General features: G+C 36.7%; 4 non-coding genes across 4 annotated transcripts; all 4 read right to left on the reverse strand.

The window, feature by feature from the left end:
* Positions 1-10,259: 10,259 nt before the first annotated feature.
* Positions 10,260-10,332, reverse strand: Trnar-acg (transfer RNA arginine (anticodon ACG)). The gene has a single exon. It is a non-coding gene; the product is annotated as a tRNA-Arg (tRNA).
* Positions 10,333-10,881: 549 nt separating this feature from the next.
* Trnar-acg (transfer RNA arginine (anticodon ACG)) lies at positions 10,882-10,954 on the reverse strand. Its single transcript has one exon. It is a non-coding gene; the product is annotated as a tRNA-Arg (tRNA).
* Positions 10,955-13,598: 2,644 nt separating this feature from the next.
* Positions 13,599-13,671, reverse strand: Trnar-acg (transfer RNA arginine (anticodon ACG)). The gene has a single exon. It is a non-coding gene; the product is annotated as a tRNA-Arg (tRNA).
* A 444-nt stretch (positions 13,672-14,115) lies between these two features.
* Positions 14,116-14,188, reverse strand: Trnar-acg (transfer RNA arginine (anticodon ACG)). Its single transcript has one exon. It is a non-coding gene; the product is annotated as a tRNA-Arg (tRNA).
* Between the last annotated feature and the right edge of the window lie 812 nt (positions 14,189-15,000).

Here is a 15,000-nt window from a genome sequence, read left to right on the forward strand (position 1 = left end):
TCTTTGCTTATTCTATTACAAACAACAATTAACTTTGAACACTGTTGCTATTCCATTATTATTTTCCATTCTTTTCAATTACCTCAAACTCAGTCTTTCCATCAATTTTTGACCAACTGAAATTTTAATTGCCTGCCTTTCATAATGTACGTTTCTGACCATACCTGCCTAATGGATTTTGCATACGAACAACTAGGGGTAAGCATTTTGTTATCTTTACAGTTTTTCTTTCTTTCCAGTAGCCTAAATCATCCTTTAAAACAATATCTGACACCCCCCCCCCCCCCCCAATTACCCACCAAGCTAACTTCTATAACAACGCCACACACACACACACACAAAAAAAAAAAGAAAGAAAAACAAATCAAAACAAAAACAAGTACGTGACGGACTCCCAGTTAAAATTTGTCCAAAGATTTTTAAACCGTATCAAATTGGAAGAAAAGGTGTGGTTAAATTGGTTGATATTATATCACGTGATAACACTGGGAAGATAGAGATTATCCACTACTCTGCCCTACTCTGTAAAAACCCATATTTAAAAATTTGGCCAGAAAACTCGTCCTTCAAATATCGATCGATTTAAATGACTCTGATCTTGGCAAAAACTCTCAAACCCGGGGCTTCGCGGAAGCCCCGGGTTTGAGAGTTTTTGCCAAGATGAGAGTCATTTAAATCGATCGATATTTGAAGGACGAGTTTTCTGGCCAAATTGTTAAATATGGATTTTTAACAGAATGTGTCAGTACTGAACTACTGTGGCCCTGGCAGAAGAAATAATTGGTCTCTGAGGTAGGATTGATATAACTATATCAATTTCCAAGAAATCCCATGAACCATGGCCTTAAAAACGTTGGGGTGATCGACAAATTGGAGTCTCTAAGTTTACTTAGTTATGGTATAAAATCTGGAATCTGAATGTCGCCTTTGATATTGTGTTGAATTTTGTTAAATAAATAAATAAAGAATGATTGTCGAGATTATTAACTCACTCAATCCTAGAGATTTTTTCTACTTTTCAAAATGGAAAAAAATGCATTAAAAATTAGAATGTACATAGATAGTTTTATTCAACTACCATTAACATGGAAAAACTAAAGACAATATAACTATATCAATTTCCAAGAAACCCCATGAACGTTAGGGTTATCGACAAATTGGGGGATCCAAGTTTATCTAAGTTTACTTAGTTAAGGTGTAAAACCTGGAATCTGAATGTCGCCTTTGATATTGTGTTGAATTTTGTTAAATAAATAATGATTGTGGAGAGCTCAAGAGAGAGAAAATGAGAGAGAAAGAAAATAAGAGACAGAATTGTTATTGTTTTTTTTTTTAAGAGAGAAATTGAGAGAGCCGTGTTGCATTCAAACTTTTAAAAGAGGTTTTAATTTCTTTTTAATAATAAAAAAAAATATAGGTACAACGTGTGCTTCTTGCAGGTCTGATAACCTAATATGTTATGGGCTCATCGTTGTAATGGAAATACCCTCAAACTAGGGACATCCTTTTCTGTTCCAGTCTCAATCCAACACAAAATATTGTCCATTACATCAATAAAACAAGCCCATAATTGCGTTCGCCTATCAGACCTGCTAATATGTGCACCTGGGCTGGTGTAGTTATCTTCTTAAATTTAAACAAGCGTGGGGTCTCTTTTCTTAAACGATAAGCATAAGTCGTGCGATACGAGATTTAAGAATGACGGGAAAATTAAACTTTGAAAATACAACAAAACACACATAACAAGTTGTAACAATCTTCTAAGAATACTAGAGTATCAAATAATGAAAAATATTACATCAAAACAAAACTATTCTATCATATATTAAATAAAATGAAAAGAGAAAAAAAAAAAGGGGGAAAACATCCGAAACGAAATTCCACCGAGAACGAACGGAATCAAGAGGGGCGACAGGCAAATCATTTGGCAATTAATGGGCCATGTATTAGTTTTCCCCACAGCCCAATCTGGCGACTCACTAGGGATTTGGTTCCTTATCGCACGATAGATCTTAACCACTCGTCGAGCATGTTATTAAGTGTGCCGGATTTTTCCTTTGAGATTTGCCGTGATTTGTTTTTATTTACTCAAAATAGCTTCCTGGCTGGATTAAACATGCTTGCTTCTACATAACGATACTTATTTATTTATTTATTCCTCATCAATTTGAGGCGAATCTTTAAACAATATTTGATGCTCTCTCACTTCACCCTCTCTCCCTCTCTCTCTCTCTCTCTCTCTCTCTCTTCTCTCTCTCTCTATCTCTCTCTCTCTCTCTCTCTCCTCTCTCTCTCTCTCTCTCTCTCTCTCTCTCTCTTTCATTCTCTTTCTTTCTCACTCTCTGAATCTCTGCTCCCCCCCCCTCTCTAACTCTCTCACTCCCTCTCCCCCTCCCTCTTCTTCTTCTTCTTCTTCTTCTTCTTCTGTTGATGTAAATGATTTCATATCCTTTCTCATATTATTATACTCTCTCCCCTCACTCTGTCTGTCTTTCATTCTTTATCTCCTTTCTATTTCTCCACACATACCCCAGCCCTTTTATTCTTCCTTATCTCACTCTAATATCCACCTCTCTTATCTCTATCTATCTATCTATCTATCTATCTATCTATCTATCTATCTAATTATCTATTATCTATCTATATAGCTATTTTCTTCGTTTTCTCTGTGCCTCATTCTCTCTCTCTCCCTCTGTCTCTCTCTCCCTCTGTCTCTCTCTCCCTCTCTCTCTCTCTCACTCACTCTATCCATCCCTCTTTCTCTCTACCTCACTCTCTCTCTTTCTCCCTCTCTCTCTCTCTCTCTCTCTCTCTCTCTTTCTCTCTCTCTCTCTCTCTTTCTCTCTCTCTCTCTCACACACACACACACACACACACACAAATTCTACTTCCATCCATCCAATCCCTCCTTCCCCCCGTCATGTTTTACCCTCCCTTCGTTTCGTTGCTGTTTCATTCCTCTAATCCAACCCCACGACAGGTGTTAGCAAGGCTGCTGGATTAACCAACCATACAAAATATTGTTTTCTATTTCCACCTTCTTTCACAACGTACGGTACATCATTGTTCTTGTCTCTGTCTCAATCCACTGAATAGCCAGCCTGTGCAACACATAGATCTACAAGTGACAAGGTGTTCTTTTTTGCAGGTCTGATAATCAAATTTAAAGAAAATGAAGTGTTTTAGAGCATGTTTTGCTAAAGAAATTATGGATCTCAAGAACTATACTGCTATTATGTCAGAACCCAAGATGATATGGGCTCATTGTTGTAATAAAAATATCAGAATCTAGAGATGCCTAAATCAGTCGATAAAATGTATAGTTAAATAAAGGGAGTAGAAAAGACTTTTATAAAAGATACAAAACAAATAAAATAATAAAAATACTCTCAAACCAACGTAAAGTTTGTTCAATACAATAATGTTAAAAGTTAAAAATTAAGCCCATAATTGCGTCCGGTTATCAGACCTGCAAATATGTACACGTCGCATGTAACCAAACGTGCCATATAGCAGCAGTGTTGGCAAGTCTGCCGGATTAACGATATCAAAATATTGTTTCCCGATTGAGCTTTTATATAGCACAAAATCCACTAAACGTGCTCAAATCGTTTTACAAGGGGTCCCTGGCCAACAGCAACACTTAACATGTAGGACGAGACATAACGCCTGTTAGGCGATATTACAATTTTGATCCCACAGAGACAACGCTGTTAACAACCAGGTACTTATTTTACACCTCAGTACGGAGAGGAAATGTGAATAAAGAGTCTTCTCCAAGGACTCAAATACGCGCCGAGCGAGGCTCGAACCCAGGACCTTCCGATCCGAAAGCGAGTGTCATACCACTAGACCATATAGCCGCACGATGGTCATCAGAGACCATTGTCGTTCTCTACCCAAGTCCATTGTCCAACAGCTTGGTTTTGTAAACGTTGAAAAACATCATGTCACCAATTTGATGACCCAGCATGTGTTATTTTGTCAAGGGAAAAAATAGTCAATAAAATAATAATATTATCATTATTACCATTATGATTATTGTTTTAGCTATAAACACAAGAATGTCCATGCAGTGGTCACTCCATCCGTCAGCCCAGCCCAGCCCAGTCCAGGCCGGTCAATCTCACGAAGTCTCAAGCCACCAACCATCATCTCACCACCACCACCACCGCCACCACCAAGCCGCAGTCTCGGTAATTTCATGACCAGTGTCCACTTTGGATGGTGTGTCGCCAGTTTTAAAGCTTGACTTGTAATATGTAATGGCGTCTGGACATGTTATGGCTTTCTGCTCGATTGAATAACCACATTGTTTTAGCATTTGATTGGTTTGGTGTTTTAGTTTTTGTTTTTGTTTTTGTTTTGTTTTGTTTGGGGGGGGGGGGGTTGGGTTTTTTCCGGGTTTTTTGTTTGTTTTTAACGTCGTTGCTTTTCGATTTTCTGGTTGTTTACGATGATGATGACGGTGACGACGATGATGATGATGATGGTGAAAATGATGATGATGATGGTGATGATGATGATGGTGATGATGATGATGATGATGATGATGATGATGATGATGATGATGATGATGATGATGATGGTGATGATGATGATGATTTTCCATCGTTGGTGTTGTCGTCAACAGCATCCTTGTTGGTCTAAGTCTGCACAGATCTATAAGTGCACGCTAACATTGCCCATACTTACACACACACACATACACACACACACACACACACACACACACACACACACAAGTGATCTAAAAAGGTTAGAAAACTGAAAACGTGGGAAAGAGATTTATGTAAAGTTTGTAAGACAATGTTCGGGGGAAAATGATAATAGTAATAATAATATTAAGCGCCCAAGTATGCAACAGGGAATTGTTTTTTATTTCTTTTCTGCTATGACAATTTATTATAACTGCCCAATAAAACAGGGATAAACCAATGCAACGGTAATCATTTTCTTCCTTGTTTTAACATAAAGACCTTTTAACCAGCAGCTAACTGGCGTACTATGGGGAAAAGTCGTATTTAAAAATTTGGCCAGAAAACTCGTCCTTTTAAAATAAATATTGATCGATTTAGATGACCCTCATCTTGGAAAAACACTAAATCTTGGAGCTTTATAAAAGACTTCGAGAAGTCCCAGGTTTGAGTGTGTTTTTGTTGTTGCTAAGTTGAGGGCTATTAAATCGATCGATATTTGAAGGACGAGTTTGTTGGCCAAAATTTTATATATAGGTGTATTTCCACAATACGACAGTGAACTAGTGAAACAGAGACAGAACAATGCAACTACAGGCTGGTAACAGTCAATTTTATGGCTGGTTAAGGTGCTGTTGTGTTTTCTATTCCAATGAAAAAACACATAATTCACTATCATACTCCGAAAAGAAAAAAAGAAAAAAATCTTTTTGAAATTTTGGCCAGAAATCTTGTCCTTAAAATTTCGATCGATAAAAATGACCCTCGTCTTGTTAAAAAACGGTCAAACCTGGGACTTCAATGCATTTAAATATGAAGTTCGAGGTTTGGATATTTGAAGGACGAGTTTTCTGGTCATTTACAAAAAAAAAAAGTTATTTGAGAGTTTGGCAGTGTCATCGTGGTATATTTGTGCATGTTTGACCTTTCACTTCATAAAATTTGATCCCTAGAACACAGCACTGCTGGACTCTGGAAAAAACACATATTCAAAATTCGGCCAGAAAACTCGTCCTTCAAATATCGATCGATTTAAATGACTCTCATCTTGGCAAAAACTCTCAAACCCGGGACTTTGGCGAAGTCATCAGACAGTGGTTTTAGATCACGGTTCACAATTATTGGTCAAATAGAGCCCGAGGTGCTGCAATCTTGTTGTTCAGACAGCTCCAAAATGTACGTCCATTTTTAATGGACGAGTACAGAAAGACTCTTCAATGACTCGAAAGGAGTCCAAAACAGTAACTCTGATGATTTACAACACTGCAATACTAAAATTGAGCTTTTATATAGCGCAATAACCCTTAAACGTGCTCAAGGCGCTTTACAAGGGGTCCCTGCCCAACAGAAACATTTAACATTTAGGACAAGACATAATCCTGTAAGGCGATATCATGATTTTTTTCGGACGAGACAACGCTGTTAACGGCCAGGAACTCATTTTACACCTGAGTACGATGAGAGAATGTGAGTAAAGAGCCTGTTCCAAGAACTCAACTATGCGCCGAGCGAGGCTCGAACCCAGGACCTTCCGATCCGAAAGCGAGTGTCATATCACTAAACCACATAGCCGCACAATACTAATAATATGCCTATCTATCCGTTCGGCAATGACAACTGCTGCATCCAGGAACCGTCCAGAAAGATCTTTCCAAGAACGTTACCATAATATTCACTTACATTTTTAAGACGAAGTGACTAGAGGATTTGAAGTTTAGAAGTGTTTAAAAAATATGATTCCCTAGGGAAAATGTATCTTCCTGAAGAACCCAGGCGTCTGCCGCAGTGCAGCGATGCAAGCTGAGCTAGGGCTTGGTGACTAGCTCAATGCCACAGATCTCAGCTGGTATTCGAACTCGATAACTTTCAAGTATGAAGCAAAGACAATATCGGTGAGTCAAATAGGTGTTATACTTATCTTATTATTATTATTATTATTATTATTATTATTATTATTATTATTATTATTATTATTATTATTATTTTTATTATTATTATTATTATTATTATTATTATTATTATTATTATTATTATTATTATTATTATTATCATTATCATTATCATTATTATTATTATTATCATCATCATCATCATCATCATCATCATCATCATCATCATGCAATGCTTTTCGTCAAAATTCCCAAATATGGCACATACTTCGTTTAGTATGCATAATAAAGTCATTCAAATCAAACAGAATCCCATGACCATTGCGAATGAGAGAGATTTGAAAACAACCCAGGTATTTATTATGCTATGATTGGCGTAATCCGCGGTGCAGACCCCGTTAAGCCCCCGGGGGTCAAGGGGTCGGGGGGGGGGCCCAGGCCTCGTAAAAAAAAGGAGGGAGGGGGGTGGTGTATATATGTGTTTGTGTGTGTGTTTGTGTTTGTGTGTGTGTGTGTGTGTGTGTAAGAAGAGGACAGAGCTTGACCCATGGTCAGTTAAACGGATGACCATCCGTGTCCATCTCATGCTGAGAGTCTGGTTTTCCATGCTTACAGTTGTTGAGAATGGAGATACACCTTGCACAGCAAACCAAATTCTACGCTAATCTCTTCCTATATCCACCTGTTTTTATAGTTTTCTCATTTTCCCATATCAAATCTCCTGCATAGGTCAAGGGTCGGATTCAATATGGAGTATGAGATATGTTTTTTTTTTTTTTTTTTGTTTTTTTTGTTGTTGTTTTTTTCCACTGCAAAATATTTCTTAGGAAATGCCTGAAGTGTGCCCCAGAAGGAATAAATATAGAAAACGGAACACCGAGAAATTGAGAAAGAGAGGGGGAGAGAGAGAGAGGGGGAGGGAGGGAGAAAATGTTAGAGAGAGGAAAGGAGAGAGAGAATGAGAGAGATTGATAGAGAAAGAGGAATAGAGAGAGAATGGGAGAAAGATGAAGTGAGATTGAGAGGAGAGAGAGAGAGAGAGAGAGAGAGAGAGAGAGAGAGAGAGAGAGAGAGGGAGGAGAGAGAGAGGAGAGAGAGAGAGGAGAGAGAGGAGAGAGAGAGAGAAAGAAAGAAAGAAAGAGAGATAGAGAGAGAGAGAGAGAGAGAGAGAGAGAGAGATTAAAGCATGATTTAAGAACAAAGTCAGACAAGCTTGGAACCCACCATTGCAAGAGTTCCTAGTGTCTCAGATTTAGTGTCTACTTATGGTACTTCTATGATGTCCTAGCTCAGTATCAATGGACAGACTGCTCGTATCTAAAGTGTTTACTACACTGTTTTTGTGATTGGCTGAAGAAGGGTTTCGAGCACGAAACATTCCGTGTTTCGTATTTTTGTCCTTTTTAAAATTGTTGTATTTATTTTGTGCGCATAAGATCTTACGGGTATTGGAATTATGGTCTAGATATAAAATAAATAGAGCGGCTCTTTTGGGATAGCTAGACATTAAACTATTATTCCTTATCAATCCTCTACCCATCGAAATGCTTGTCATCAAACCACCACCGCATTCCCGTCATAATGACCACCAGCGTTTTGTTCTTGCATGTCCAGCCCACCGCCATGTCCTAACACAGTCGTAAAACCAGCCCGTTAATAAACACAGACAGAGACATTGATGGAAAGGTTACAATACAGGTTATAACATCCCCTCTATAAACCAACGGTAAGAAAATGGACTACCCGTGGACCAGGCGAATCCGTGGCATGCTGGGATTATTGGCCACTGGACCTCAAGCCAGCCAGTCGCCAGTTTGGTCAGTTATGTCCTGACACGTGTTAGATGGTCAATTTAGCCACTTGACCATTGTGGTTCTCCACCACCCAAAAACCATCCGATTCCTAAATTTTACTTTGCTCTTATTGAAAGTCAGACATCGAGCGTATTGAAAAATGGATAACCTTTTACAACCATTTGGTTCACAGAGCATGAGTCTTCCATTTGGTCAGTTATTTTCCGATGAGTTAAATGGTCATCTGGCCATTGCAGTTCTCCAACCCCCCCCCCCCCCCAAGCAACCAATTCCTATGTTTTACTTTGTTTCCATTGACAGTGAGACATCAAGCCTACTAAATATAATAATAAATCTTTTTTTAGAGTCACAATTTGCCTTCAGAGAGCTCAAATATTTAGTTTGGTAAGTTAATTCTTTTAGATATTTTAGATGGGCTAAACATGGTTCACCCAAATATTCAACCAATTCCTACATTTTACTTTGCTCTTATTGAAAGTTAGACATGAAGCCTATTGAAAAATGCATAACCTTTCACTACCTTTTGGCTCATAGAGCATGAGTCTTCCGTTTGGTCAGTTATTTTCCAATGTGTTAAATGGTCATTTGGCCATTGTGTCCCCCCCCCTCCCCCAAGCAACCAATTCCTATGTTTTACTTTGTTTTCATTGACAGTGAGACATCAAGCCTATTGAATATACATTATAAATCTTTCTTTAGAGTCACTATTTGCCTTCAGTGGGCTCAAATATTTAGTTTGGTAAGTTAATTTTTTTAATAGATGTTTTAGCTGGGCACCAGATGGTTCACCACCCAAAAATCCAACCGATTTCTAAATTTTACTTTGCTCTTATTGAAAGTTAGACATGAAGCCTATTGAAAAATGCATAACCTTTTATAACCATTTGGCTCATGGAGCATGAGTCTTCCGTTTGGTAACTTATTTTCCCATGTGCAGGATCAGGCCATTGTGGTTCTACACTCCTCAACCCCCCCCCCCCCCCACCTCCAAAGAAAAAGCAACCAATTCCTACATCAAGCCTATTGAAAAGTATATAATCAATATTTTAGAGCCATTAGGCTTCATAGAGCTCTGGAGTTCTCAGTTTGGTAAGCAATATTTCGGTGTGTGAGATGGGACCATTGTGGATACCACCAAAATATTCAACTAACCTCCAGATTCTTTTCTTTTCTTCTTTTATTGAGATTGAGAGAATGAGACATCAAGCTTGTTGAAAAGTACATAAGAAATATTGAAAAATTATATGTAACCATTTGACTTCCATAGCTGGAGCCCTCAGTCTGGTAAGCTATTTTTCGATGCCTTCGATGTTTATCAGAAAATTCTGGTTCTCCACTCAAAAATTACATAACATAACATAATATGGTATTGGGCAAAATATGATAAAATGCCCTTAATATTAATAGTAATGCATAAACGACTTGATTTACTTTGCTCTTAGAGAGAGTTCAGTGAGACATCAAACCTATTTTTAAAAAACGTAACATTTCAAGGCTATTTGGTTTATAGAGCCCGAGTCTTCCATTTCATCAGTGATGTTCCGATCTGGTTTTGATAGTCATCAGACCATTGTGGTTCTCCACCCAAATATCAAGTCATCCTCTCTGTTGACTAGCAGTGATTGGGTAGCTGGCTCTGATAGATGTGGCTGAAAGCACTTTGCGATTGAATAGCGTCATATCAAAAGCAATTGCAATTGTCCGTTTCACGTTATAGAAACCAGAAAAATTCAGGTCCCATGGGTGTAATGTCTATGAAGGACTCTTGATGATGATGATGAGGATGAGGATGAGGATGATGATGATGATGGTAATAATACTAACAAGACAGAAGTAATATTCAAAGAAAAAAATATTCTCGAGCCTGCCAGGATTCGAACCTGGAATCTTCTGATCCGTAGTCAGACGCGTTATCCGTTGCGCCACAAGCCCCGATGACTTCCATGCGACTGAAATTCTATTGAACAAAGAACGACAACTCCATCTGAAGGAATGGAAGCTTCAGAGTTCTTTGTTGCTAAAATAAATTCATAAAAAATACCTAAATAACCAAATATAATTGATAATCGTGTAAATAGGTCCTTAAATGATAAAATATACTTATATCAGATAAATAAATAAATATGTATTATTTATAATAGGTGCTTAAATGATAAAATTACGTATGATGCATAAATAAATAAATATGTATTAAAATATTAGAGAATCACATAAACAGGTACTTAAATGATAAAAATACACATCATATTATATAAATAAATATGTAATAAAATTATTTTTAATGCATGAATAGCTAAATAAATAAATAAATAAATAAATACATGTGTAAGAGCTGCATAAATGAAATAATAAAAAAGGAAATAGAATTGTTAAATAATTTTATTAATATTTTTAAAAACTCATTAACATTCAAAATCAGGTCAAATGCAAACCAGTATCTATTCACTAAAGAAAAGGGTATTCAGGAGAAGAAAAAAAGTTCGAGCCTGCCAGGATTCGAACCTGGAATCTTCTGATCCGTAGTCAGACGCGTTATCCGTTGCGCCACAAGCCCCGGTAACAACTTTGCGGCTGAAATTCTATTGAACAAGGAACGATAACTCCATCTGAAGGAATGGAAGCAACCACAGAGTTCTTTGTTGCTAAGATAATAAAAAATATACATAAAGATACCTAAATGTCGATATATTAAAATAATAGAGAATCGGGTTAATATGTACTTAAATGATAAAAAAAGAAATGCTTATGTTAAATGAATAGATAAATATAGGTACTTAAATGATAAAAATAGGTATGATATGTTGAATAAATTAAAATGGATTAAAATATTAGAGAATCACATAAACAGGTACTTAAATGATAAAAACATACGTCCTATTAAATAAATAAGTATTAATAAAATTATTTTAAATGAATGAATAGATAAATAAATAAATAAATAAATAAATAAATAAATAAATGAATAAATAAATGTGTAAGCACTGCATAAATGAAATAATAAAAATAGGAAATAGAATTGTGAAATCATTTATCAAAAATTATTAACATTCAAAACAAGGTAAAATACAAACCAGTTTTATTTAATGAATAAAAAAGTATTCAGGAGAAGATAAAAAAACAGTTTCGAGCCTGCCAGGATTCGAACCTGGGGTCTGATTCACGGAGCGGGACTATGGTAGTCTCAGACTATAGCAAAGTCTGAGACTTTGTAGTCTAAGACTTTGGGAAGTCAGAGACTACGGACAGTAAGCTATTCATGGAGTCAGACTTCGTCCCTGACTATCAAGTCTCTGACTACGCTTGCGAAGTCTCAGACTACAGAGGTCAATCTATTTTTAACTGGGGATTCCTCGGAAACGTACCACAACACGTCATAGAAATGTGTTACTTTTCCAGCTGCGCATGCGTCATACGAAGTGGCACAGAAATCATATCTATTTCTTCTTCGTGTTTGTTTTGATCGTTTTTGTTTTGTTTTTTTTTTTTTTGTTTTTTGTTGTTTTGTTGTTGTTTTTTCCCCACAAATAAAAATAGTGTGAGACAAGTTTAGGGGTTTAAAAATTGTTTGAGAATGTGTGTGTGTAATGTTTTTAGTAAATATAAATAACGATGGCACTTAAATAATTCTTATCCACGGTGTAGCATTGTTCTAAGTAGAGAGCGGTGGGCGCTGCCTGAAGCATGGGTCCCGAAAATACTAACGAAAGAGTGATGATGGAGAGGAATCGGTGGAAACAATACAGACAATGGGCGTTTCGGGTACAAACCCTTCGTCGGCACAACAATAAACAAATAAACGTTGAAAACAAATAAGATGAAATGCAGTATAAATTGCATCGTCTGTACTCAACGATGGTTGGAGTGTGAACGAATCGTTAGCGCGGTGTGATAGAAATGATAAGGCCAGTGAGAGACGTGAAATTTCTAGAAAATAATGGACGATAAAAGACATAAAAGAAATGTAGTAGTAGTAGTAATAGTATAGTAGTAGTAGTAGTAGTAGTAGATAGTAGTAGTAGTAGTAGTAGTAGTAGTATAGTAGTAGTAGTAGTAGTAATGGTAGTAGTTGTAATAGTAGTAGTATTAGTAGTAGTAGTAGTAGTAGTAGTAGTAGTAGTAGTAGTAGTAGTAGTTGTAGTAGTAGTAGAAGTAGAAGTAGTAGTAGTAGTAGTAGTAGTAGTAGTAGTAGTAGTAGTAGTAGTAGTAGTAGTAGTAGTAGTAGGAGGAGGAGGAGGAGGAGGAGGAGGAGGAGGAGGAAGTTACTATGAAACTGTGTGTTGGGGGGGGGGGGGGGAGGAGTCCCTGCAGAGTGTTTTGAATGGGCAAGATGAGGAGTGTATGTGCGATTGTCGAATCTTCGAGAAAAGTAAAGAAAAGAAAATAAACAAAACCAAAAAATAAATAAATAAGTAAATACATAAATAAATAAAAATAAATATAAAATCAAAAACTGTCAGGTATTCTTGTTCTAATCGCTGTACAATTACTTCCCCCAGCGTAGAGGACATATTATGATTTTGAAATTTAGTCTCAGACTACGATATTTACACCTGCTAAATCGCGGGTGTAAATTTCACCCGTTTAGTCCCTCGTTTAGTCTAAGACTTCGCGTAGTCCGGCTTCATGAATATCTTACAACGCCTTTAGTCTGAGACAACGGATTTAGTCTAGGACTATCGTCATAGTCCCGCTCCATGAATCAGACCCCAGGAATCTTCTGATCCGTAGTCAGACGCGTTATCCGTTGCGCCACAAGCCCCGATGATATCCATGCGACTGAAATTCTATTGAGCAAGGAACGATAACTTCATCTGAAGGAATAGAAGCTGTTGTTACAGTCCTTTGTTGCAGAAATAAATAGTGAAAATGCCCCAATTGAATAAATTGATGAATATGTATTAAGATAATAGAGGGGCACATTAATGTATTGGTTCTTGGATGGTAATTATGTAATAAAATGTTTAAGGTACATAAGTAGATAATAAAATATTAAAATCATGTACATTAAATAAACAATTATTAGACAAATAAATAAATAAATAAATAAGTATGCATACACTACACGAATGAAACAATAAGAACCAAGAAACGATTGTTGCATTAAGATATTGGGGGGAAAAAATCTTTAACACACCAAACATTTTTTTTTTAATCAATTAATAACGAAAAAAGGATTCAAGAGAGAAAAAAAATAGTCTCGAGCCTGCCAGGATTCGAACCTGGAATCTTCTGATCCGTAGTCAGACGCGTTATCCGTTGCGCCACAAGCCCCGGTGGTAAATAAGCGACTGAAATTCTATTGAATAAGGAACGATAACTCCATCTGAAGGAATAAGAGTTGTTCCAGTCTTTTGTTGCAGAACTAAATAATAAAAATATCTATATTAGATAAATGAATTAATCACTATGTGTCAAGGTAATAGAGAATCACATGAATAGGTACTTAAATTATTAAATGTGTCTTATAATGCTTAAAATGCATAATTTGATAATGAAATGATCGACATATTAAATAAATAAATAATAAAATAAATACAAATAATAAATATGTAGGGACAGACAACACGAATGAAACAGTAAAAAACAAGAAACAATTGTTAAAATAAAATATTAAAACAAAAAAATCTTAAAAACTCGAAAAGATGTAAAGTACAAACCAGGTTTTAATTAAGAAAGAAAAAAAAAGATACTCCAGAGAAAAAAAAAAAAAAATTTCGAGCCTGCCAGGATTCGAACCTGGAATCTTCTGATCCGTAGTCAGACGCGTTATCCGTTGCGCCACAAGCCCCGATGACTTCCATGCTACTGAAATTCTATTGAACAAGGAACGATAACTCCATCTGAAGGTATTGGAGGAGTAACAAAGAGCCCTTTGTTGCAATATTAAATAGGCGATGGTCGCGCCGCCTCTGGTCGCTTTTGAATTTCATCAAGGTTGCTGACAATGGAGTTTGGTATGATTGGCTTGAAAGTTGGACGGACAAAAGTTGTCAGTAGTATTTAAAATAAAATAATAATAAACAATTTAAAAATAGAAAAAAAAACAAAACAAACAAAAACAAGTTGTCCTTCAGAACCATTCGGCCCATGGAGCCGGAGTTTCGATAGCGTGAAGCCTGACACTGACCAAAAACTGACGTCAAAATGCCAGTCTTTTGCTACAAAAGAAAACAAATCGTGAGTTGTATTCAATAGTTCAACCAATGAAATAACTTGTTTCCATGAGCTCTACTGACGACAACTCACTAGACGCTACACAAACCTAAAATGACATCAAACTGCCAGTCCTAGAGGGCTCTAGTGTCAGGCAATATTATGTTAACGATGCGGTGAGAGAATGTGAGTGAAGTCTTTTCCAAGGACTCAACTATGGGATGAGAGATGCTCGAACCCAAGACTTTCCGGTCCGAAAGCGAGTGTCATACCACAAGACCACATAGCCGTACCATATTGAACAAAGTCAACCTAATGCCGATTCCACTGTTTCTCCTCAATAAAATAGGTATCAATAGTCTGATGTCACTTCCTCCCAGCAACGAGCAGTTTGGTTCTAAACAAAGAAAATCGGTACTTTTTATTCTTCATGCTGGCTAGAAATTT

Source organism: Berghia stephanieae, chromosome 7, assembly GCF_034508935.2.
Source record: "Berghia stephanieae isolate SIO BIC M18660-M18661 chromosome 7, UCSD_Bste_1.3, whole genome shotgun sequence".
Taxonomy (NCBI): domain Eukaryota; kingdom Metazoa; phylum Mollusca; class Gastropoda; order Nudibranchia; family Aeolidiidae; genus Berghia; species Berghia stephanieae.